Here is a 27,356-nt window from a genome sequence, read left to right as displayed (position 1 = left end):
TCCATGTCTTTTATATATGTTTGCAGCACAGGGGGCAGGACCCGATGATAGTCTCACTCCTCCCATTGTGGAAGCCGCAGGGACTCCGTTAGAAGGTCTGAACGTCTGGCTGCAGCCGAACACGGAGATCCAAGTGCGCAACTGGTTCTGCTCAGCGGGAAAACGTCTGAAATAGTGCGTAAATCATCTTTGTTTTATTTGCACGCGCTCTGTGCGGGGTATTTCTGATCATCGTTGCGGAGATGCATACAACTAAAGTGTGCAAAACTCTTGCGGTTTGTGGCAGTCATCATATTGTGATAAACTCAAATGGAGTGATGCATTAAACGTTTTATGTTGCTGCAGCTGAACTCGTTGCATCCCCATTATTTTTTGACGCGCGGTTTCTAGTCGTTTGCGCACTCTTGTAATCGTTATTTCTGCTCTGGTTTGCACAGGATTACGAAAATGTTATTTTAAGCTTGATGCAATCATCGACGGCATCGCAGACTTCAGACTTTTGTCTTGGGGAATGTTTTGTAATTAAAAAAGACACTCTGTTTTGCAGACCCACTTTACATAAACCCTAAAAATGGAAAAGTATGCATGCATGGAGTTATGCAACACGACTAGACATTGAAAAACCATGCTATCCCTGTACTGTGTGTGTCCCTCCATATTTTATGTCTTTAGACCCGTTGGAGCTATATATATATATATATATATATATATATATATATATATATATATATGTATATATATATATATATATATATATATATATATATATATATATAATATCTATAATGAACATGAATGTGAGTATGTCATAACATACATGAAATTTTCTCATGCATATTGTTAAAAGATAAGATATTGTAGTTGCACCATCACAAAGTTATTATAATAAATAATTTAATATCCTTGCAGAATAGCCTAATTCATTATGTCAATACAAATTTGATCTCTTGAGTACAAACAAATCAAACATTGATTTTTAGTACAAATGTCAACATTTTACAACACAGGGAAACAATAAAGTTCGTAAATGATCTTTCAGAGCATAATTTGATGTTGTGTTCACATGTCGATGGTGCATCATGTTCTGGGGTCTCTGATCTCATTGTAAAGCACGCCAGGGTCTCTCTCGGCTATTTTCCTCTCACAATTTCAGAATAAATTTTCACATGTGTTTTTGGGTATGCAGTCATTGAGAGATTGCTTAATTGCAAGCATGCCTTCATAACGTGCACTAAAGCAGATCCTCTCTCAGAATACACCAATACAGACACTTTATTCTGTAAGAAAGCACATAAAATTAGATATGCTGAGAGGGTCATTTGTCTTTAAAAGTTTAATGATGTTTTCGGTGCATGTGTATATGCATTTGCTTTCGTTTTACCTTTGCTGTTTGCTCTCTTTGTACAGACTCAGTTTATATCATAAGAGCGTTAAATGGAAGTTACATTGGTATTTTCTCATTTATATTTGCAGCTCCAGTGATCTATCGTTCGTCAAGTGAAGGAAGTTCTCTGAAATCTCAAGATTTAAGTAATAGAACTGAATGTTCTTGATGCAAGATGTTTCTCTTCTGAGCGCCAGGCAGGAGATAAATGTTCCTTGTTTCCTCACCAGGAGGAGTATATTTTTGCAGGGATCTAATGACCCTAATTGCAGCGCTGTAGCATTTCTAGAGTCAGAGAGACAGTAGCTTTGATTTCTTGCTGATAGTACACTTTCCTGGATGCAAACCACCACTAAAATGAGATGTGCCTCCTTCCCTGAGAACAGAGGAAGGAGAAGCTGCCAAATACAATCAGTTCCAATCCACTTGGATTTAGGAGCCCACTGTTTGTGCTCCCTAGGAGAGAATAAACATCTTCACTGAAACAAGATTAGATTTCATTGTTCAGGGAACACTATAGAGAGGAGGAACTAGTGAGCATTAAACTGTCTATGAACTCAGTTAATAATCTGTGTGTGTAAGCCGTACACATTATAAATTATAGTGGTAAACCTTGTTTAATCCATTATAAAAGTATTTTAATGCATTAATTATGCCTTAAAATGTTCTTTATAATGCATTATGATCTCATGAATAACAAGGAATCCGCATAATGCATTTTAACTTTGGTTACACTTATTTATGAAATAAAATGCATTACAATGCACATTATTAATTATTATTAAGGCTTTAAGTTGTGTTATCCATTGTCTTCTTAAATGTAAAAAAGTGAAAATTGTTCTCATAGATCTTGCATTTTAATTACATTATTTTTTTTTTTTAAAAGCTCAGGATTTTGATTGAATTTGTAATATTTGCAAAGTAAACCACAGCAACAAAAGCTTTTAAGTATAATAATTTAATTTACCGTAATCCATTATGTTAGGTCATCAAAAATTGATCATCAGATGAATTGATGTAAAAATATTGTAATATTACTGTGGTATTTATTCTGTGTGTAAGCAGTACATATATAATAAAAAAAAATATTTTATACCTATCTTCTAAAAAAGACCCGTCTTTTAATAAATTAAGTAAAATTTGTTCTCACAGATTTTACGAATTACTTTTCAATATTAAAAGCTCAAGACTTTCTGATTGACTTAATATTTGCAAAGCTTTTCAGTAATATTTTAATGTAACATCATCCAAAAATCAAGGATTAATTCCAATTTTGTGATATTTTGTGTAAGCATACATATATAAAAATACATTATTATTATTATTATTATTATCATAAATCTGAAAAAGTAAAAAAAAAAATTACATTTTAAAACTATATATGCATATATATTTTAAAAGCGCTACGTTTTGATTGACTGTAATATTTGCATCTTCACAGCGACAAGCTTTTAAGTGTTTTTATTTAATGCACCATGATCCTTTATATTATAACAAAAATTGTCAAATGTTATTTCGATGACTCAGACACCGCTCTGGGTTTGTAGACCCAGTTTTCCAGTGTTACAATCAGAGCTCAGCGCTGCCAAAATCCCATCACGTCTTTCCGTACGGGAGAGTCCTCTGGAATCCCGTGATTCACATATGGTCTCTCACATCAGCGTCCTCTCTAATCAGAGCCAGCTTTGCGGCGAGCCTGTGTGTGTTGCGTGAGGCTGTCGTGTTTGCCTGCCATTATTCTCCTTAACCTGGCTGTGAAAGGCTGGCCGTGACCCCGGAGGGTCGGGAAGGTCGAGGACTTGGCAGCCGCCAGCATGTGGATGCAGGTCTCACGGCGGACGAGCCGATCCCGGTCTGGAGCTAATCACTGTTTACTAGAATCATTTCCACTTTTCAGCGAGCTACTGTCACGCACGGCCGCGGGAGGGGGGAAGCCCGGGGGTCCGACAGAGCCGGAGGGATTCAGGGAAAAGGACGAGCTGAAACGTACCGTAGGAATGCGAATGCAGATTAGACAGCAGCGGTGATCCAGAACCCCAAACGAGCGACTGACACTCAGTGAGAGGAAATGAACACACTCTCTCTCGCTGCAGGACACTAACCAGTGCTTTATGAGCGTGACTCACCAGTGCCATCTTGACCATGTTAGCGCTCGATGGAGTCTATTAATGCCAGTGACGTGATGCTGATTCACTTGAGCTCAGCTTTTTTTGCACAAGAGAATTTAAATGACTTAAACTAGATTTTCACATTTTTCGCAGAAAATACCAGCCAGTGTTTTGAGTGGTTGCCAGGGTGTTGTTATGCAGCCGCTAAGGCAGTGATACTCAAATCTGGCTCGCGATCACTTTCCTGCAGAGTTTAGCTCCAACCCTGATCAAACTCACCTACCTGTGATTTTCTAATGATCCTGAAGACACTGATTAGCATGCTCAGGTGTGTTTGATTAGGGTTAGAGCTAAACTCTGCAGGAAAGTGGATTTCGCGAGCCAGATTTGAGTATCCCTGCGCTAAGGTGGTTTTGATTGGGTTTTAGCATGTTGTTAGGGAGTTACTGCAGTAGCTTGTTGCCAGGGCATTGCTATGCAGTTGCTAGGGAGTTACAGCATCAGGTTGTTGCTAGGGCGTTGCTATGCAGTTGCTAGGGAGTTACAGCAGCAGATTGTTGCTAGGGCGTTGCTATACAGTTACTAAGGAGTTACTACAGTAGGTTTTGGTCGTGGTCATGGTGATGATATGCAGTTGCTAGGAAGTTACTGCAGCAGGTTGTTGCCAGGGTATTGCTATGCAGTTGCTAGGGAGTTACTACAGCAGGTTGTTGCCAGGGTGTTGCTATGCAGTTGCTAGGTAGTTACTGCAGCAGGTTGTTGCCAGGGTGTTGCTATGCAGTTGCTAGGGAGTTACTACAGCAGGTTGTTGCCAGGGTGTTGCTATGCGGTTGCTAGGGAGTTACTACAGCAGGTTGTTGCCAGGGTGTTGCTATGCAGTTGCTAGGTAGTTACTGCAGCAGGTTGTTGCCAGGGTGTTGCTATGCAGTTTCTAGGGAGTTACTATGGTAGTTACCAGGGTGTTGCTATTAGTTAATAAGGTGGTCAGAGTGTTTTTTTTAACATGTTGCCAAGCAGTTGCTAGGGAGTTACAAAAGTAGGTTGTTGCCAGGGTGTTGCTATGCAGTTGCTATGGAGTTAGTAAGTTATTGCTATATACAGTACAGAAATAGACTATAAAGGCATAGATTATTTTATCTTTATAAATTTGGTTTAATCTTGCAACTGGAAATCTGCTGTTGTGCTCTATGTGTGATTTATATTTTTATGACGTGCATGAACATTTTGTTTTTATTACATAAATCACATCACAAAAATATCCAAGATTCCCAAACGCAGGCTATCTTTAACCGAATCCAGTGAAGTTATTGAATTATTGCGGTCTGTTCTAAAACGAGAGCGAGTCGGCCTGAGGGAACGCAAGCACACAGACGTCTCACAGCGGGATGCTTGTGCTTTTGCCAGGTACATTAAACCACAAATCTCCTCTTACTCTGACCTCTGCTTCGACTTTGGGTCCAAGATCCCATCGGCCAATCAGAAGTGAGTGCCGTGCGTTTCCTCCAATCAGAACCGACCGTGTGAGCATTAGTGATTTGATGTGGCCTGACATTTAAGTGCAATCAGTTACTATAATTTGATATGTCAATGATGAGCGCTCCTGAACATTTCCAGTCTGTTAATAATGTGACTTGGCCGATGAGCGGTGATGGAAACTGTGGAGTTGAGTTATCAAGCACACCAGAACAATGATGTGAAGTAACAGATGTTTTTACGCTTTATCATGATCATAATAATTATTCATTTTAGCAGATACTTACTTTCATATCAGCATATCAAATTAATGAATTTATCGCATTTGCCTAAACTGATTAGAGCATTAATGTAGAATAGCGTGACGTGGCAACATGCAGCAAAAAGAAATTAAATCTATTTATTTTTTTGCATAAACAAAATTAGGGCTATTTTATTTTACTTTATTTTTGCAGTTTGACATTTTTTCATTTTTCGGCATTATTTATTCTCATTACATTTAAAAAAAAAAAAATATTTAAAAATATAAATTATATAATTATCGTATTTTATTTTAATTGTCATAAAAATTAAATTTATTTGTCATAAAAATCAATCAGAGCATGAAAATGTTTATGTGTGTATGTAATGTGTAAACACAAATTAAATGGTAAGATTAGCCAATATTTGTAATGCCATGTCTTAAAATACTTAAGCCAGAATTTAGCCAGAACTGAGTTCTCTGAAATATTTGCGCATTAGAAAACATTCCCTCCTTTTTTTGTCTTGGCATGAAGAGCAGTTTGTTCTTCAGCAGAAGTTTTGAGGCATGTTGTTATTTCAAAGTTTGCAGGGCCTGTTTTTCTCTAAACCAGATTATTTGCTGAATTTCTGCATCTATGTTTCCATATCAGGAGTAGATTGAGCATTTCATTCTAGACTTAGTTTTACCAGCACTGTATTAAATGCATCGCTGTGTAGAGTGATAATGGCCTTTGCGTTCTCCTTCACCCCTCTATAGGTGCGTTCTGATGTCTTCTGCAGAGGTTTCTTGCGTGCGAGGATGAGTTTGCGTGCCACACCGGCCTAGCGTGCGCAGATCCCGGTCACCGGCCCCGACCTCCCCTGGGAGGAGGAGGAGATTAAAATGAGACGGGGAAGGAAAAAAATACGGCGAGAAATGGCTTCCAGATGACCCCGATTTGAGTTGGTTAGCTCATTTGTAGCTGGCAGACAGACTCTGACAGGAACAATTACAGCAGCCTGAAGCTCCACACAGCAGCAGCACATCTCCAGGTTAATGAAGGATTACTCACACATACATCTTCACTATTCACAGCTTAGAATTAGTAACTTTCTCTGATCTACAATGTGGGCTTAAGTAATAAGACTTTTTAAAGTGTTTAAAAAGAATCGATCAAAAGGTTTATGCTACAAAAACAATCTCTAAAACTCAAAATATACAATTATGTTATTTTTATGACTATAATTATGATAAAAATAAGTTGCCCTTTACATTGTATAATTGTATGGATATTCAGTCTTTTAGTTTGATTGCGTTTCATTTCCCGTACAGCAAAAATATATTTTCAAATATATTTCAAAATACAAATTAAAAAAAGGGCAAAAAATATATATTTGCTATATTTAGTATTTACTTAAATATATTTTCTACCAATATATTTTTGACAATTTTTGTATAGTTTTGAAAATGTTTTAAAAATATTAATACATTTTTTTAAAAAGCATTTAAAACTTTACACCCTTCATATATTTTCAGTCCAAGAAAATACTTTCACATTTTACATTTGAAGAAAAACTTTATTTGTTGTCTATAACACATATGAACTTATATATACATTTTTATTTAAAATAAAGATTAATGAATCATTATAAATCTATAATGGTCATGATGGGTTTGGTTACTTAGTTAGCCCGCTGATAGATTTTGTAATTGCACCATTACGTTGCCAAAAAGCATCTTTCACAAGTAGCCATATATTCTGATTAAATAATTATTTGCATGCAACATGAATTAAAATAACTAAATAAATATAAAATTAAATAATTAGATGCTTTTCCATTGATTATTTACTTTTTTTTTTTTTTATTGCACTTAAAAGTGTGAATTTTTAAGTGCAATGGAAACAGAATTTCAATTTATTTATTTTTTTCTTTTGCTTGTTGCTCCAATTTCACTTTGCATGTAAGTGTCTTTTTTCTTTTTTTTTTTTAGCTTTTCTGTCTGCTTATTTGGTATGTGCATGTCTATAGAAAACCCCAAGACTGAAGAAACCTCATGCAAACATGTTTTTTTATTTTTGTTTTATTTTAATGCACTGATAGCATGTAGTCGCAGGAACTGACGTGTGTCGCAGCTGGGACAGTAAACGCAGGTGGTCTTTGCGGCAGTGCAATCATGTTTGTCTTAATGCTGAATATCACACTGACAAACCACAGTCATTTACATGCAACCGTGTGAATGAAGAAGTGCAATTAGAGAGTCAAGACCTGCATATCACAGTACGCCCTGGGAAGTCTTTCCTCAAGGGATCATGGGAAGAGATCCGATCTCTGTTCTCACTTTATTCTGGGATGAAAGTGTGCGGTAAGCGGCTGCTTAACCTCGGTGGATTCTCAGCAGTGCGTTTTGCCTGTTCTGAATCTTGTTTACAGGCTATAAATCTGCTTCTTATGTGCGACACGAGTGACATGATGTAGTGGGACAGTAACAGCTCGTTATCAATTACATATTTTCTCAACTCTGAACTGAGAATCATATGGTAGAAAACAAGAAAGCAAGGTCTTTCCTCCCAAAACAGAAGCGAAATGAACCTTTCTGCACTTTATAATTCAACACACCACAAGTACATAGAGTTCAAATTACTTACCCAGCTGATTACTCACAATCATTAAGACAATTGGTTTAGAAGTTTTCTGAAATGTTACATTTTAATATGCAGCAGTACATTATTTAATTCATTATTAAAGTTAAGTATGCACTAATTTGCATACATTTCCAAGACAGCCAGATAAAGCCAAGTTCAAAATTGTTGTTTAATTTTGTTGACATAGTAGATTTAAAGATTTTTACAGAGAGGATTTTGGATTTCTCTTTTTATCACTCCATAAATCAGAAGATACCGTCAACAGGCAGAAAACATTACATTTTTTTAGGGATAAAATGTTGTATAAATCAGTTTGAATGATATATGAACAAACCCCTCAGTAAAAACCTTCAGAATATAGATAGAAGTAAAACATTTTTGGTGTATGTAGCCTACTGTAAGTGCTGCTGAAGCGTATTTTAGATGTTTTCGTTCCACTAGTCCAAAACAACATGATATGAAAAGCCAAATCGCCCCAAACCTCAAAAATGACCAGTGCATGAAAAACAATGGTTTCGCCTGTAGTGCCTCGCTTTAAAATATAATTTATTAAAGAGAAACAATAAAAAATGTTCCCTGAGAAATGTTGTGTTCTTTCACAAAAGTATTGTTTACCCAAAAAAATTATGCGCTCTCTCACAAAACATTTGCCTTCTTTTGCAAAAGTACATTTTATTCACTTTTTTAGGAATAAAGTGTTACATAAATCAGTTTGAATGATATATAAACAAACCCTTCTATAAAAACCTTCAGAGTTTGTATAGGAATAAAACCCTATGAATATAGATAGGAAAAGGGTGAAGTCAGCTAAAATGGGCTATCAGGTAAAATGGGCCGGGCAGAGTGTTAGATGAAGCTCGTCAGAGAAATTGTAAGGTAATTGAGCCTGATATAGTACATTTCATTCATCACTAATAAGAGTACTAAAGCAATTTGAAGTAAGCTTACCAACAAAGCAAAGGTTTATGAACAATGTTTTGACATGCTCTTTCAAATAAAGAAGTTTAATTTTTAAAAGAAACTTTGATTTTTGTGAAAAAGGTCATTTTAGGTGGCTTGTTAAGCTAAAATGGGCTGCACACACACACACACACACACTTTTACACAGAAATTGAGGGTGAAAATAGGTTTAGGCCTAGATATGTATCCATACAAAATTTTAACAGTCTTTAAAAAAAATACAAGCATACACACATACATGCACAGAAACGCACACCTGATCACAACATGATCAGTTCATTTTTAATTGCATTGTTTAATTAAATATTCATTCAACTTTCTATGTAATGAAATACATTTATGGTGTTGCTATGACACACTAAAAACAATAGTGTCAATTTACTGTTATAAATAAAATGATTTAAGCTGAAATTACCTGTTGTTCTCTTTTTATATTGGTCCATTTTAACTGAACAGCTGGCCCATTTTACCTGAATGTTGTGCTGTTGCTCAAGAAGGTATTCCTGCTGATACTCTTAACTCTCATAATTTTAAAACTTTTATACTTTTTCACATTTAAAAAATATAAATGTATTTAAGAGACCCATGCAAATTTATAAGAATATCATTAGATCTCACGCATAGCTTATTTGATGGTATTATAAGTCATTTACCAAAACGTGGCCCATTTTAGCTGACTTCACCTTCACCCTGAGGTGCAATAGTTTTTTCCACTATTCCAAAACAACATGAGATGACCATTACATGTAAAAACAAAAACAAAAAAAAAACAAACAATGATTTTGGTTTTCAAATTCAAAAATAGAAAAGTTGAGCCAACTTAAAATTTTAAGGCAACCAGCTTCAGCAGATTTGAGGGAGATTCTCACATTTTTGTTGTATAAACTTAAAAAAACGACAAGTTGAGAAAACTCAAAAATCTGCTGAAGCTGGTTGCCTTAAAATTTTAAGTTGGCTCAACTTTTTTTGTTTACAGTGAAGTAATTATTTTAAGAGACACAATGAAAAAGTGTGTTTAAAACTACAATGATTGTTTAACAAAGAACTCTTTAACTTTGGTCCTATATGATCTTTATCTCTATAGAGGACAGAAAGTTCTCCTAGTTGAAGGATTGAAGCGATCCTCAGTCTTGTTTCCCACATGGTCTGGCTCCAGCTCTGATTTCCACAAACATTGTGTTGATTCTGATTCTTGTCTAGTTAGAGGGGTTCCCTTCCTTTGTCTCGTTGGGCTGCTAGTCATTCCTGAGGGAGCGTCTGACGGATGGTTTAGAGTCAGTCGTTATTACGCTGCAATTAAATGACTCTCTGGGACACTTCATATAATGAACCATTTCCTCCGGCTGAAATGTTTCTCCAGCGTTGCCCAACATGTGGTTAAGACAGCCTGTCACCATCAGCACGGTTCCCTCTCCGGTTTATAAGCTCGCTGGAGTCATTTCAGATTCAATTTATTATCGATTTCAAATGACATTGTTTTCTTTTCATTTATTATTTGCTGACTCTACTGTTTCCTCAGACCCTGAAGAATCCAAGAAGAGCTGTTTTGGAGATCTATGAGACGGAGATCCAGCTCTTATGACTCTCGCAGAGAGACGTTCAGGTAACAATGAGATGACCAACAGCAAATAATTCACTCCTTTCTTCCCAAGAAACATATGTGCTATTGATTTGCCGAACCAAGACAATCTCATGGCAATGTGTAACTTTTTACATTTTGGCAAATCTAATTTGTACATTTTCATGAGATCTGGTGATGGTTATTGTTTAGGGTTGTACCTTCATGCTTACTTTTTTAAATAAAAATGATACATTTTTGCATGATTCACAATGTACAATCGCTGCCTTGTAAGTAAAGTTTTCCGGTGAAATTACAAATAAAAAGGCTGTTGCATGAAATTTGATTATATAAAACATGGTTGTTTAAAAATATTGCATTCCCTCAAGAAACTTTGCATTTTCTTGCAAAACATTTATTCTCTCGCAAAAATATTGTTTGCTAACAAAATATTTCATTTGCTTGCAAATTTTCCCAAGAAATCTCTGCACGATCTCACAAAAATATTGCGTTCTCCTGTTAAACTCGCAAAACAATTATGTTTCAAAGAGAAACTCTGTGTTTTCCAACAAAACATTTGCATTTGCTCACAAAGATATTATGCTCTCCTGATAAACTTCCCTCGCATAATACTGTTTTTGTGCTCTCTCACAAAAGTATTGCATCCTCTCCCAAAACATTTACATTCGTTCTCAAACATGTTGCGTTCCTCCAAGAAATTTTGTGTTCTTTCACAAAACATTTGTGTTTTCTTGCAATAATAACGTGTTTCCCGATAACGTTGCGTTATCTTGCAAAACTATTGCGTTGTGGGAAACTTTGCATTCTCTCACAAAATATTCGCGTTCATTCTCAAAAATATTGTATTCTGTCACAAAGCATTTGTTCATTTACAACACAATAAATTGATTTTTATTTAAATTAATTATAAGCTTTTCATCAACTCACAGACCCCAGTTTGGGACACGCTGCTCTATTCACTTTTTCCACTTTTTTCACCGTCAGAGGAAAAACAGACGTTCAGTGATCCGGCTCTCCACCTCTGCTGGATGCTGCGGTCGGATTGGATGGATGGTTTTTCCTTCACCTCATCAGGGTCACTAAACGCCCATCCCGAAGCTATCCAGGACAGCCAATGTCTCCGCTTCAGCACGAATATAAATAGAGAGCTTTCAATCCATTACATGTGGAAAGATCAGGAGCGGGTTTTTCTGTTTATAATGCTCTGAGGTCCTGTAAACACATGGACACATACAGCAACCACAATAGAGACCCTGAAGGTCAGAGGTCAATGTTTGGAACAAGTCAGACTGTAGTTTAAATATCACCATTCAAACTCAATTACAATTTCCACTGTGTTCTTTTAACATCCCAGATGACGTAGAAGAAAAAGACATGGTCCTCATTATATTTCAAACCATATTTACCTGTATTTGATTTCTAATTAAATCAAAAATAGCACGTAGATGAGTTTCATGTCACAGCTCAGGATAGTGACTAGTACGCATGAATTGTCTGTGTATTTTGTTATATGTTAAGCAATCATTTTGTTAAAAAAAAAAAAAATTAAATCAATCAATCAATAAATGCATCTATATGTAATTGTCTGCATAATATTTTAAGCATTCCTCAAAAAAGTAATAAAATTAGTTAAAAATAAATAAATAAAAATTAATGAATAAATAAATGTATCTATATAATTGTCTATGTATTTTGTTATTGTGCATCAAAAATAAATAGAATTTGTTAAAAATATTTAAAAATATAAAATAAATATATCTATACATAATTGTGTATTTTGTTGTTTTAAGCAATCATTTGGTCAAAAATATATAAAATGTTAAGAAAATAATCAAAATACATGCTTCTGTATATAATTATCTGCATTTAATGTTAATCGTTCATTGTGTGTTAAAAAAGAAATGAAATTGGTGTAAAAAAGAAACAAACAAATAAAATTGTCTATATTGCTATATATTAAGTATTCATTATTCAAAAAACAACGTTTGTTGAAACAAAAATAAGAATACATGAGCTTGTATTTGATATGTGTTCAGCAATCCATTGTGCATCAAAAATATATAAAATTTGTTAAAAAAAGAATAATATATACTTAATATGCACACTATAAAAAAGTGGCAACCTGCAACTGTTATCTGAAAGAGCTATTTCTACCTGATTTAAAATTGAATAATAAATGTATTTAAGTTGATTCAGTGATGTTAAATAATATATTTGACTTGTATAAAGCTAGTTAATTTAGATGTTATTTTTAGTTTATTATTAGACCGGCAGAGACCAGGGGCCTGTTTCATAAAACAAGTTTACCACATAAGTGAGGTTTATTTCAGTTAGTCTTATTGTAAGTTGATTTGGTTCAAAATAAGTCAGACTAACAGAAATAAGCCTGGCTTGTTTGGTAAACTTGTTTTATGCAACAGCCCCCTGGTCTGGATCCGCCAGGATTACCGGCTCCTGCGTGACAAGAGCGGCTCCTGTTCTGTGCGTGACTGCTCTGTTCCCTTCCGTCACCTCAGGGCCGCCTTCACACCCTCGTTAGGCGGCACACTGCTTGTTTTGGCCCGGCGCCCGTGTGAACAGAACACTGAGTGCGGCCAGCGGCTGGAAGTGAACCGTGAGCGCGGGGACAGCGGCGTGATTGCCTGCGTTTGACCTCGCTGCGGGGTCACGGGAAATGCAGACGCTTTTAGACCGCTGATGCGCAGGACTGGGTCACGCAGAGTTCACAGCACTGCACTGATCAACACACTTAATGGACCCGGCTTTCCCGAGCATGCGGTGCAGGAGACCCGGGCTAGTTGTCACAGTGTTAAAAAAAAAAATCTATATATCTATATATATATATATATATATATTAGTACTGTCAAATGATTAATCGCGATTAATCGCATCTAAAATAATATATTTTTTTTTTACATAATATATGTATGTGTACTGTGTATATTTATTACGTATATATAAATACACACACACGTATGTATATATTTCAGAGAAATGTGTTATTTTTATATATTAAATGTATTTATTTATAATATAAATTATATTAATATAAATATAGACATGTAAATATTTTCAAAATATATACTGTATGTGTGTGTTTATATATACATGATAAATATACACAGAACACATATATTATGCAAACAAAAACGTTTATTTTGGATGCGATTAATCGCGATTAATCGGTTGACAGCACTAATATATATATATATATATATATATATATATATATATATATATATATATATATATATATATATATATATATATATATAAAGCTAGTTTATATATATATAAAATATAATATGTGACCCTGGACCACAAAACCAGTCATAAGGGTCAATTTTATGAAATTGAGATTTATACATCACATGAAAGTTGAATGTTTATTAAAAAATAAATAAATAAAATAATATAAAGATGACATTTGAAGTAATGGAACAAGCATAAAATCATTTTCTGTATAAACACAAAAGTAAAATCTTATTGACAAATAAAACTATAGAACATTCAACCATCTTTGCAGAGGAAAGAACAGATTTTATAACAGTGCATCGCGGGGCATGTTGTCACAATGGAAAACCGATTTGAGTAGAGTGTCTAATAAAAATGAAAGGTTATTTAATAATTTAAGCACGAATTATAAGGATTTTATTTTAATAATCAATTGTACAAAATTCAAAAAACACATGACAACTTGCCTCAACCTAATGTCTGAGACCAACATATAAAAACGACCTAGAGTTTTGACCCAAAACCTCATTGAAATATACAGACCTCAAAGATACTCAAAGAACTATAAAACTCCATTTAAACTCTGAGAGACTTGTGAACTGGTTTTCTGGAAGGTACTTTAATGGTATTATTTACAACAATGACAGAATAAACAATCACCCTCGGATGAAAGGAGCAGTAATGGTTGCCTGTAAATCTGTGATGGTTTGTTGTGTTCAAACAGCAAGTCATTCGAGGATTCTGAGTGTTTTATGACCCAAACTCCCAGGTTGTTTGCCAAGCGCTAAAAGAGATGAATTTTAGCGTTACATCATGTCAAGAATCGAGAAAATAACACAGTCGATTGCTCGGAATTGGTCTGTGATTGTCCAAAAGCCTCATTATCAGCAGGAAGATGTTAGAAGCGCAATTTCAGTTCTCCGACTTTATTTGGACCCGGTTTGGCAGGCTTTTGCCATGTTTAAACAGCATCCTCACGATCCAGTGAAAGAAGCAGCTGAATCCGATCCAGTGGAAAATGAGCCAGTGAATGATGTTCAGCGCTCGCGGTGGTTTCTGGAGCGATCACACTATTAATATTGATTACAGGAAGGTCAGTTTGGTGACTAACTTATGCACTCACTTTATCAAAAGTGCATTAGATTGAATCGGTGAGTCCAGTTTAAAACCTTTTCATGCTGAGGAAGCGTTTGGCTTGAATCTTCTGATTTCATCAGTTTCCTCCTATTCAAGCACATCCAGGGGATTTCAGTATGTTCACCCTCAGGCCATCCAAGATTAGGAAGAGTTTGTTTCTTCATCAGATTTGGAGAAATGTTGTATTCCATCAGCTGCGCAATGGATGCTCTGCAGTGAATGGGTGCCGTCAGAATGAGAGTCCAAACAGCTGATAAAAACATCACAATAATCCACACCACTCCAGTCCATCAAAAGTGCATCTCCTTGTTGTCTCTCTCATCAAAATCCACACATATTTGTTTCGAGCTGTTTTGAATCTGTGCAGATTTCTCTCCTGATTCAGACCAGAACACTTTTTCACTGGAGGAAGCGTTATGTTTCACTGTTTTATCAGCTGTTTGGACTCTCATTCTGACGGCACCCATTCACTGCAGAGCATCCATTGCTGAGACACTGATGCAGTGCTACATTTCTCCAAATCTGATGAAGAAACAAACTCATCCTAATCTGGGATAGACTGAGGGTGAGTACATTTTCAGCTAATTTTCATTTATGGTCTGAACTATTCCTTTAATTACACAGAAATCTGCTGAATTGTATGAAACACGTTCACTTTTGTTGTCTGCAACACTTTGTTAGAACTTAAACCTACACAGTCAAGGACATTGTTGCATGCATTTTTAGCCACGCAGGTTTATTTTTTGTGTCAGAATGCAGTTCATAATGACACATGTATGTTTTACATTCTCCATGTATGTTTCCACAAGAGGCGCTGAAACTCATGCTGAAGCAACAGTTTGAAGACGGTCTTGCTCAGCAAGTCAGTTAAAAGTTTGTTAGACTGTTGACATGTTTATAGCAGCTGCCTAAATTACATTATAGCAACACAAAACAGCTTGTAAGTGTACACACACACACACACGTTTGTTTTTGTGAAAAGTGGGGACTCTCCATAGGCGTAATGGTTTTTATACTGTACAAACTGTATGTGCTATTGCCCTACACCTTTATGTCCTCATTTGTCACAAAAATGCACGCACACACACACACACACACACACACACATACACACACTTGTAATGCGCTGGCCAAATATCTGCGTCTGTGTTTGTGTAATTGTGTTTTTGGTGATAATGTTCTTAATATTGTAGTTCTACAATTGGCAGCTGTCTGCATCAGTGTTATTTGGGTTTTCTAGTATTTTATTTCATTTTTATTTATTTATTTATTTTTTTTTTTGTAATTTTGCTCAGTTTAGTAGTTTTGTTGGTTTTTTATTGTTACTATAAAAATAGGTCTATATATAAGTTTTTTTTTTTTTAATTAAGTTTTAGATTTTAGTTGATAATTTTAGTTATTTTATTACCTTCTGTTTTCATTTTAATTTTAGTTTAAGTTTTAGTAATTTTGTTGTGTCATTTATATTTAAAAAATGTCTAGTCTATATAGTTTTTTTTATTACGTTTTAGTTTATTTGAATTTTGTTTAAAGGTTTAGTAATTGTGATGTTTCTTTCTTTCTTTTTTTTAAAGTCCAAATGTCTTTTTCATTATAGTTTATTCCATTTTAGTTCTTTTAGTACTTAAAATTTAGATGAGAAATGTCTTGTAAATTAGTAATAAGTAAAATTTAAAAAATATATTTTATTTCATTCCAGTTAATTTTTTATTTTATTTTTATTTATAAGTAATTAATTTATTTTATGATTTTAGCTTTAGGTAATGATAATTGTTTGCACACTATTTTTTAAACAACTGTTTTATTTTATTCTTGTTCACATTTTAGGGATGAAAATCTATAGAACTGAATAAATGAATTGCAAGTTTTCTTGCATATATGCCTATGCATGTAAATGTCTATCGCATATATCACGATCATTCCTGTAGCTCAAACAGTGGCTGTAATGGGTTTGATTCCCAATAAATGCATGAACTGCTGTAATGCACACCTTAAATGCAAGTCACTTTGAATGAAAGCATCTGCCAAAAGCATGAATGCACATGTTTATTTTTGGTTTGAAATGAATTGCATTTGTTATTGGTAGCAGTCAGCATGTTTTAAGAGAGAGAAAGCATACGTGAATGTATGTTTGTAATCTAATCCGTTAAACTAGACAGGATGACACTGGAAACCAGGAGCCGAGTGTAATAAATCACTGGATTTGTGACAGTTAGATGAAACGTCTGGCACTTTGAGCTGTGTGTTGTGGATTGACCTTTGACCTCACCTCATTTCACTCTTTACCTCCTCCTAATGCCACGGCTTGACGAAGCGCACGCCATAACAGACCAGACCCTTATAATGGAAGATGAACATTATTTTTTTGATTATTCAAGTTATGATGGCATGCATATGCTGTCTTCTAGATGAATGTTGAACTGAAGGTATGTTTTTATCATAAATAGGTTGTGTATGCGTCACAGACTGACCCGTCGGTGTCCACAGATGCGGTTTGTCTAACAATACTTTCAATGGAAGCACATTTTGTTTTGCCATGAAAGCCTACGGCTCATTCAACCACATCCGAAAGACAAGCATAAGAGACAAATAAGAACTGTTCTTAAAAACTCCTGATTCCTTTTGCTCGCAGGAAAAAACGGGTGGTCTTTGTAACGGCGGCTCATGTGCTGCTCTGAAAAAAAGCGTGCGAATGTAAAAAGGTAAAATGAATGCATATGTTCTATGAGACGGACATGGTGTTATTTATTTAAGATGTTGATGTGCTGCATTGTGTGAGAATTCATGTGCATGAATGAGAGATGGATATATGACCACAGATGTACAGATGTACAACAGTGTTAAACTAGGAACATATTTGTCCTGTTGGAAAATACTGACCTGAAGATGAAAATTCACTGTAAAAGGCACACAGATATATGCAAACACACAAAAATAGTATTAAAACATGACATATATAAAATATTAATAGTCTGAAATATTAAACAACTATTTAAAATAGAGATCATAGAAAATGATTCAAAATTAGATCATAGAAAATATAAAAACAATCATTTAAAAATAAAAATAAAGATTTAGATAATTGAAAAACTAAAAATTTAAAATTAGTACAAAAATAAATAATAAAAATATGAGAATATTCACTTATTTAAAATAAACATTAGATCATAAAATATTTAAAATAGAATATAGATCATATGAAGTATAAAAATAATGGTTTCAATTAAAGTAGATCACATAAAAATATATAGAATATATATATATATATATATATATATATATATATATATATATATATATATATATATATAAATATGATATATAGAAAAAAGATAATTTAAAATACTAAAAAAAAACAATTATTTAAAATAATAGAATATTTAAACAATAATTTTAAATAAAAATTTGATCATAAGAAGTATAAGTAAATATTTGAAACAAATAAAATATCAATTATTTAAAATAAATTAGATCAGAAAGTTTAAAACAACTTAAAATAAAAATAAATTATCATAGAAAATATAAAAACATTTAAATAAAAACAAAAAATAGGTGACAGAATAAAATCTAGATCATATAAAGTATGATCATTTTAAACAAGACAAATTAAATAATTAGATCATACAAATATTCATTATTTATTATTATTATTATCATTATGTATAACTAATATAAAAATAACAGTTCAGATGAACTCAGAAATGGCCGTTCTGTCATGCATGTTGTGTTGAGGGCTGTCGTGAGAAGAGCTGCAGCAGGAGATCACAGGCATGAAACTGGGGTCACGCTCAGCGTCTGAACGCTTTCACAGGCCCCTGCTGAACACAGACGTGATGATATGAGGAGCATCGCATCTTCTGTCTTAGATTAGCTCACAGAGCAGATGCAGCTACTTCAGCTCTGACCTTTGACCCTCAAACACCTCCGGTCACTGCTGGTGTTCAGTGCAGCATAATTCACACAGGACGCGTTCATGTCTTCAGTCACAATAGATGTTCAACTGAGAATGTTACTTTAAAGCAGCACTGACGGTGTGACTCTGAACATTAAAATTTGATGAAACCGCTCAGTAGGAATTTGAAAGACATGAAGCATGTCTGAAGCATAATATATGTATTTAAAACATATTCATTTTATTAGTACTATTACAGAAATCTGACCTATTTCATTTATGTATGACTGACAAATATATAGTCATATTAAATATCAAAAAATTGTTTAAAATAAAAACTTACATCATACAAAATATGTTTAAATTAAAATAGATTAAATAAAATATTAAAAGTTTAAATTGTTATAGTAATTATATATATATATATATATATATATATAATTTAAAATATTAACAACAATTTAAAAAGAAATTAAATATCCAAAAAATATAAAAATAATTATTTAAAATAAATATAGATCATATGAGGTATAGAAAACGTAGATCATTTAAAATGTTTAAAAAGTGTCTAAAATACAAAAAAGTAGATCATAATAAAATATAAAAATGTTTAAAATAAAATACATAAAAGAACCTCATATAAAATATATAATAATACATATAAAATAATAAACTTGTTTAAATAATGAGATCATACAAAATATACAAATATTTATTATTATTATTATTTATAAATATACAAATAACTGTTCAAACGAACAAAAATTTGCATTCTGTCATGCATGTTAGGTCACATCGTGTTCAGGGTTTACATTTTATTAGTTTGTTGATGTTAAAACGTTGTAATCAAGATGCATGGAAATTTTATATGGAATTCAAATACATAAATCTTACATTTAGACACAGACCAACAATTAAAGTAAAGCACAGAATGTGTGGTGTGTGAGCTTCTCTTAATCTGTGCGCTGCGTTCAGTCAAGAGCAATAAAGCACCTCTCAAATCAGTCCTTCATTTAAACGACCCCTGTTACGAGCTCCACGTCATTAGGGTAATATAAAAATGAATGATGGCTTCCCAGATGCCCCTGTGTGGTGGATTTCCATTCATTCAAACACACACACAGACGTGCGTCAGGATCTGCAGTCACGCAAGCGCTGCCCTGAACGCAGACCTCGGCAGGAAAACCAGACACTCAAGAGTTTCACAAGTTACAGGGGAATAAATCATTTCAAGGACGTTTGAGGAGGAGTGTGTTTGTGAGGGACGAAAAACAGCACAACTCTACATGTTTCTCCATGTGTTTAAGACAGATTACATACATCTGACATACAAGATTTCACTTTTAATCAAGCTATACTTCTATTTAACTAAGTGGTGATTTAGTGCAGATGCATGTGATGAAACCTTGATCAGTAAGTCTTAAAACTGAGTCTGGTTACATTTAATTAATATTTTACAAATGTTTGATGTTGTAAATCTGTCATGCACTGGCATACCACTAATTAGATTCATATCAAAAATGTGCATGACTTTTAGGTTCATTTGTTTAGCACATATGTACATTTTTTAAGAAGTCTCTTCTGCGCAAGGATGAATTTATTTGATTAAAAAGAAAATGCAGTAAAAATTGTGAAATATTATTAGAATTTAAAATGTCTGTTTTCTATGTGAATATCTATTAAACTGTAATTTATTTCTGTGATGCGCAGCTGTATTTTCAGCATCATTACTGCAGTCTTCAGTGTCACATGATCTTCAGAAATCATTCTAATATGCTGATTTGCTGCTCGAAAAACATTTCTGATTATTATCAATTTTGAAAATGATTTTTTGTGGAAACCGTGATACATTTTATTTTTCAGGATTCACATATGAATAAAAAGTTCAAATTAACAGCACTTATTTGAAATAGAAATCTTTTGTAACATTACATATGTCTTTACTGTCACTTTTAATCAGTTGAATGCATCCCTGATGAATAAAAGTATTCATTTCTTTCAAAAAACAATAAAAGTTTTACAGCCCCAGAACTTTTGAACAATAGTGTGCAGTATCCTCCAAAAGTCACATTGGCTTTCCCAAAAATGTCTGTAACATAATGAGAGGTTTGACGATGACATTTATAATATTTCATTGTTTTTAAATGTATTCTCACATCATTCATGCACACATTTCAGGAGGAAAACTATAACTTTAAGCTTGTTGAAACTGAAATCTGAAGGCTAATTATGGCTATCAAATGAGATATTCTAAAAATGAAATAATGTTTCCAGTGTTTGGGAGGAACTAAGTACAAGTAGCGATGCTGAGGCCTAAACTGACTCTTCTAATGATCATTTGTAGAAATCTAGAAGTGTCTGGCAGAGCTGAGATGCTGTTTGGACGTCCTCCAGACCGCAGATTCACATTTGAGGTTGTGCATCGTAACAGGCCCATCAGGGAAACTCCGATCCATCCGTCCTGGCAACTATCGTTTAATCACAAAGTTCTCCACTATTTACATTTTGGAGTGAATCAGTGTTTCATGTAACATGCAACCCTCTGCCAAATCGGCAAAACCTCAAATACAATGGACAGTCTGAGGCTCTGTGATCAAAGTATGACAAGAGCGAAGCGGTTTGAGACCAAGTGTGGAAACGCAGATCTCTGATGTTGGAAGATGCATCCTTTACAAGCACATAGGTGTTCAGCTCTGGGTTCAAAACTAGTTAAGCTGATGTCAATTGCCATAGAAAATCAACAACCAATAACATCATTTACAATGGTTTGGAGGGTTTAAATGTCAAATGTGCTTATATAAGCTTATATTGCTGTTAAAGTGATTATTTTAATTATTTTGTATAAAAATGTGTTATTTGAGCTGTTTAAATTGTCATACGCCCTACATTTAAATTCCGATTATAATAAATCCACATGAAACAAAGCCAAAAGTTAAGTGCACGCATAAACTTTTACTGAAGTGTTGCATTTGAATATTTATGTAACTTTTTCAGCTTTTAGCGGCATGAAATTATAAGTAACTCGCGGAGGAACTTTTTGTTTCAGTCGTTACGTGAGTTGTGCTTCGGCTCCGCCTTCAGACTCGCGCGGATGAATCTGATGTTTGGAATCGCGTGGCGCCGCTGTGATTGTGATTACAGATTCAGCGCAAATTTCACTAATGACATCACAATGAAACGAAAGAAAGACAGCAATCCAAGAAATATGTTTTATGAGAGGGTGAGCAGCTTATATTCTAATGCTGTTTTGGCTTGTGAAATCAGTTGTTTTATAGCGTTACTAACGTTTGGCAGCAGACCTAAGGTTATTAGAGATAACGGTTGATTTTCGTACCTGATAAGGTAAAAATGGTGGAACCTGTTACCTTGCATTGGCTATTTACAGGTAAATAGACCAAAGTAGTTACTGGTTTAGAGATTGGTATTGTTATTTAACATTGATTTGTGAAGTAGTCAGATGATTCTACTCAAACAATACTGATTCTTGTTTTATTGTGGGCGCTGTCTGGTTTTAAACTCTTTTTGGTTCCAGGTTCATATGTTTTGACTTTAAGCTACTACATCTTCCACTGCTTCTGCTTCGTAAAGTTTTGAAACCTTTTTTGAATCATTTGTTTTGAACCAGTGATTCAGAGCTGCCATAGTCACGTGATTTCGGTGAACGAGTCTTCGCTGTCCTGGGTCATAATTGCTTCAAAATGTTTAGAAATTTCTATTTGCTGATTAGGGAGCGATGATGGCTGTGGAATCATGAATCAGTGTCTTTATGGTTTTTACCTTATTGGATCAGTTTTATAATTTTGTAGATATTTTAATGACAGTTGAGTTGTACTTAGTCACTTAGTGGCCTCATTAACCAAGCTCATTTATTAGATTACACTTTCAGTGAAACATCTGCAGTTGGCTTGTACAGGTGCATCTCAATAAATTAGAATGTTGTGGAAAAGTTCATTTATTTCAGTAATTCAACTCAAATTGTGAAACTCGTGTATTAAATAAATTCAATGCACACAGACCGTAGTAGGTTAAGTCTTTGGTCAACCTGATCTCACAGAATTCCGTGTAATGTTCACGGACTTAATTAACCCCGAATCTGTGGTGGCATCACGGAATCGCCGAAAATTCCGTGATGGGCTCACAGAAGTGATAGCAATGTAAGTCAGTGACAGGCATCAGCCGTGCTCCACGCACGGAAACCCTTAGCAACAATATGCCGACGCAATACTGGGAAATTTATCGTCATCATTATTGTTCAGAACTGCACGGATTCACTGGTTCAACACCAGCGCTGCATCGGACCACGTAAAAAGAGTGACTCCGATGCAGTTACTTTCACTGGAGTACCTGACCCCACCCCTACCCTAAACCTACCCAGTTCTGAACAATAATGATGACGATAAATTTCCCAGTATTGCGTCGGCATATTGTTGCTAAGGGTTTCCGTGCGTGGAGCACGGCTGATGCCTTGTCACTGACTTACATTGCTATCACTTCTGTGAGCCCATCACGGAATTTTTTCTGTGAGCCCATCACGGAATTTTCGGCGATTCCGTGATGCCACCACAGATTCGGAGGTTAATTAAGTCCGTGAACATTACACAGAATTCTGTGAGATCATGTTGTCTTTGGTTCTTTTAATTGTGATGATTTTGGCTCACATTTAACAAAAACCCAAAAATTCTCAACAAATTAGAATATGGCGAATACGTTTCTAGCCATTTTGACGCCCTAGGCGAAATCCCTATTAATGCACCCCCTACATATATATATATATACATACATATATATATAATTATACTTTCTTTTTCAGAAAACTGTTTCTTGTCACATTTAAATTGGTTGTCATAGTAACGACACTAATTTGTGGAAATTCAGCACATTGTGAGTTCCACAAATCTGAACACATTAAGATAAAACATTTTGCACAATTTATTATCTGTGATACCATTATAGCCAATGGATGCCTGTAGCTCTGTGTAAAAATCCCTAGTTGCTAAGAAATTGTCATCATAAATAAATAAATTTTATTACATTTGGATTTGGATACATGTTTAGATATTATCAGTGGCTACTTTTTGACTTTATCTGTTTTTTTGTTCAATTGTTGTTGTTGTTGTATCAGTTATTGCAATATTATTTCAGTCAAACCTATAAAACCCTTTGTTACCCCAAACTACATAGGCCTATAAAAGCCTGATCAGTGACATAAAAGCAATCAGAATGCAGCTAGTAGTTCTTTTATTACTTATTGACGTGTTAACTTCCCCTTTAAATAACGTGACGCTCTGCCCACTGTATGACGCTACTCCCTTTAAGCGCTGCTGGAAGCAAATTAATAAATTTTTTTTTTTTTGGAAGCGAATTAATTGATTCAGCATTTCGACACTTCCGTAATGATGCATTAAATTTGACAAATCGGTTTAAGTATGTATTGATTTTAATTGGCTGTAAAAGTTTTATATAGGAATATTACACAACACACTTAACCTTTAACTATGCATTGGCGCAAAAACACACACCTTTTAGACTAGTTTCACATGAAACATGATTTCTCTGTCACAAATACTGCCTAAACAAAATACTGGTTTTGTGCACTTTTTTTATGTACCAATATTTTAAATTGGCCTTTGAACTTGCATGGCAAAAAAAAAAAAGCCTTACCTTGCCAAAACACGGACAGAACCCATTGATCTAATGGCATTATTGAGCGCTCCCAATCCAAACGCAAACTTTGCATGCAACAATCAGAGGCAGCAATTGACAGCGCTCTGATCCAATGGCATACAGGCATCGTCAGAATGACAGTCCTCTAGCCCAATGATGTTGGGGGATCCAGTGGGGGCGGCAATCATATTTCAGTGTCCGTGCCACTCTAATTCAAAACCCTGTTAAAATGTAGCGGCAGTACGTGCGCTCATTGGCGCCCCCTCCAGCTGGTGGTGCTCTAGGCGACCGCCTAGCTTGCCTATGCCTAGAAACGGTACTGTGGTGACATGCCAATCAGCTAATCAACTCAAAACACCTGCAAAGGTTTCCTGAGTCTTAAAAATGGTCTCTCAGTTTGGTTCACTAGGCTACACAATCATGGGGAAGACTGCTGATCTGACAGTTGTCCAGAAGACAATCATTGACACCCTTCACAAGGAGGGTAAGCCACCAACATTCATTGCCAAAGAAGCTGGCTGTTCACAGAGTGCTGTATCTAAGCATGTTAACAGAAGGTTGAGTGGAAGGAAAAAGTGTGGAAGAAAAAGATGCACAACCAACCGCAGCCTTATGAGGATTGTCAAGCAAAATCGATTCAAGAATTTGGGTGAACTTCACAAGGAATGGACTGAGGCTGGGGTCAAGGCATCAAGAGCCACCACACACAGACGTGTCGAGGAATTTGGCTACAGTTGTCGTATTCCTCTTGTTAAGCCACTCCTGAACCACAGACAACGTCAGAGGCGTCTTACCTGGGCTAAGCAGAAGAAGAACTGGACTGTTGCCCAGTGGTCCAAAGTCCTCTTTTCAGATGAGAGCAAGTTTTGTATTTCATTTGGAAACCAAGGTCCTAGAGTCTGGAGGAAGGGTGGAGAAGCTCATAGCCCAAGTTGCTTGAAGTCCAGTGTTAAGTTTCCACAGTCTGTGATGATTTGGGGTGCAATGTCATCTGCTGGTGTTGGTCCATTGTGTTTTTTGAAAACCAAAGTCACTGCACCCGTTTACCAAGAAATTTTAGAGCACTTCATGCTTCCTTCTGCTGACCAGCTTTTTAAAGATGCTGATTTCATTCTCCAGCAGGATTTGGCACCTGCCCACACTGCCAAAAGCACCAAAAGTTGGTTAAATGACCATGGTGTTGGTGTGCTTGACTGAAGCTATGGGGTGTTGTCCAGAGGAAAATGAGAAACAAGAGACCAAAAAAAGCAGATGAGCTGAAGGCCACTGTCAAAGAAACCTGGGCTTCCAGACCACCTCAGCAGTGCCACAAACTGATCACCTCCATGCCACACTGAACTGAGGCAGTAATTAAAGCAAAAGGAGCCCCTACCAAGTATTGAGTACATATACAGTAAATGAACATACTTTCCAGAAGGCCAACAATTCACTAAAAATGTTTTTTTTATTGGTCTTATGAAGTATCCTAATTTGTTGAGAGTGAATTGGTGGGTTTTTGTTAAATGTGAGCCAAAATCATCACAATTAAAATTACTGAAATAAATGAACACTTCTACGACATTCTAATTTATTGAGATGCACCTGTATAAGGTGTTTTATACCTGTTTGGCTTGAATTTTCATTGCATTTACATTGCTCTGACCAGCAGGAGTCACGAGTATAGCGTTTCAAGCGCTTCTAAACAGTGAATCATTATGCGATTGATTCAAATGTTCTCCCATCACTTATCCTACCCTTCTTTCCTTTATTTACGAATATGGCTGAGAAATGCAAATGAGGAAGTATGCATTTTCCTGGGAAATCTGTCCCGTCAGCTTTATAATAGAAATATTAGGCTTCCAGTTGTGATTTATTGCAAAAACACATTTTGGAAGATGGTTTTATGATGCTACATGATACTCGCTTATTATTTACTTATTATATTTCGCTTATAGTTGTTCTCAATTTAGAGCAAACAAATTACGTAGTGTAGATTTATATATTTAAATATAAAAAGTCAGAAATGGAGTATGGTTAAACTTTGACTTGCTACTATTGTTTTATCAACCACACTGTGCTCTTGACAAAAGGATAGAGAGAGATGTTGTGTGTATGGCAGTAATTACCCACTTGTGGTTTGGCACTAGTAATAATTCAGACTATTAATCATCTGCAGATAAACAAACAGTGCTCATTCTGTACGTATCACTCTGCCAGACTCCCGTTTAGCTCTCAAAGCCGAACCGAGGCCTTCAGCAGCATTTAGACCGAATCCTGTCTCATATTAAAAAACTCATGTTGCTCAATAGACATGCCACGGACAATGTCTTTTCCCAACTATTTCCTGATACGATTCCACTCCTGCCACATCAGACTGAAAATCTGATCCATGTAAACATTTCTGAGAGTCTCACCAACCGCAGTCCTTTTCCTGGTCTTTCCCTGTCTCCAGCGAGATGATTTGCAGGAGAAGAACTCAAGCCACACAGGGAGAGTTCTGCCATATCTTGTCCAGGCAGATGAGCATTATGAATCCAGGCAAACAAACGTCTCTGACTAGACACTGTGGTCTTTTACTCATCAGTATGAGGTTTTTAAGATTGCACGAAACTTTAGTTCTAAAACTTGGTGCTACTGAGAATCAACAGTTGTCTTTCGCCAGTAAACATGGAATATCATATAGGCCGACTGTGCATGCAATATATTGTCGGTACATCTATTAAAATAGTCCTGCATTCTTAAGTCTCAAGGTCTCTAGATATAGCTTGGTTTGGATTGTTTTTGAAAGAAGTCTCATCTGCTCAACAAGGCTGCATTTATTTGACCAAAAATACATTAAAAATAGTCAAATATTATTGCAATTTCAAATAACTGATTTCTATTTAAATATATTTTAAAATGTAACTTATTCATGTGATGCAAAGCTGAATTTTCAGAAAACTAAAGGACGAATGAAGGACGAATGCAGTTTCACGCGAAATCCGCCCGGACAGCTCTAAAATATAAATAATCATTATTGGCTTACCTTAGCATTATAGGGTAAGGCAAAAAAAAAAAAAACACAGTTTGGAAATGGTTT

The 27,356-nt window shown here is 35.1% G+C and overlaps 1 long non-coding RNA gene across 1 annotated transcript; it reads left to right on the top strand.

The window, feature by feature from the left end:
- Positions 1 to 3,913: 3,913 nt before the first annotated feature.
- On the top strand, positions 3,914 to 12,163 carry LOC131522656 (uncharacterized). The gene is made up of 4 exons (XR_009266595.1): positions 3,914 to 4,974; positions 5,966 to 6,240; positions 10,312 to 10,395; positions 11,356 to 12,163. It is a non-coding gene; the product is annotated as an uncharacterized LOC131522656 (long non-coding RNA).
- Positions 12,164 to 27,356: the final 15,193 nt, after the last annotated feature.

Source organism: Onychostoma macrolepis, chromosome 17 (genome assembly GCF_012432095.1).
Source record: "Onychostoma macrolepis isolate SWU-2019 chromosome 17, ASM1243209v1, whole genome shotgun sequence".
In the NCBI taxonomy this organism is placed as follows: domain Eukaryota; kingdom Metazoa; phylum Chordata; class Actinopteri; order Cypriniformes; family Cyprinidae; genus Onychostoma; species Onychostoma macrolepis.
The sequence above is the reverse complement of the archived record's forward strand: the minus strand, read 5'-3'. Positions and strand labels throughout refer to the sequence as shown.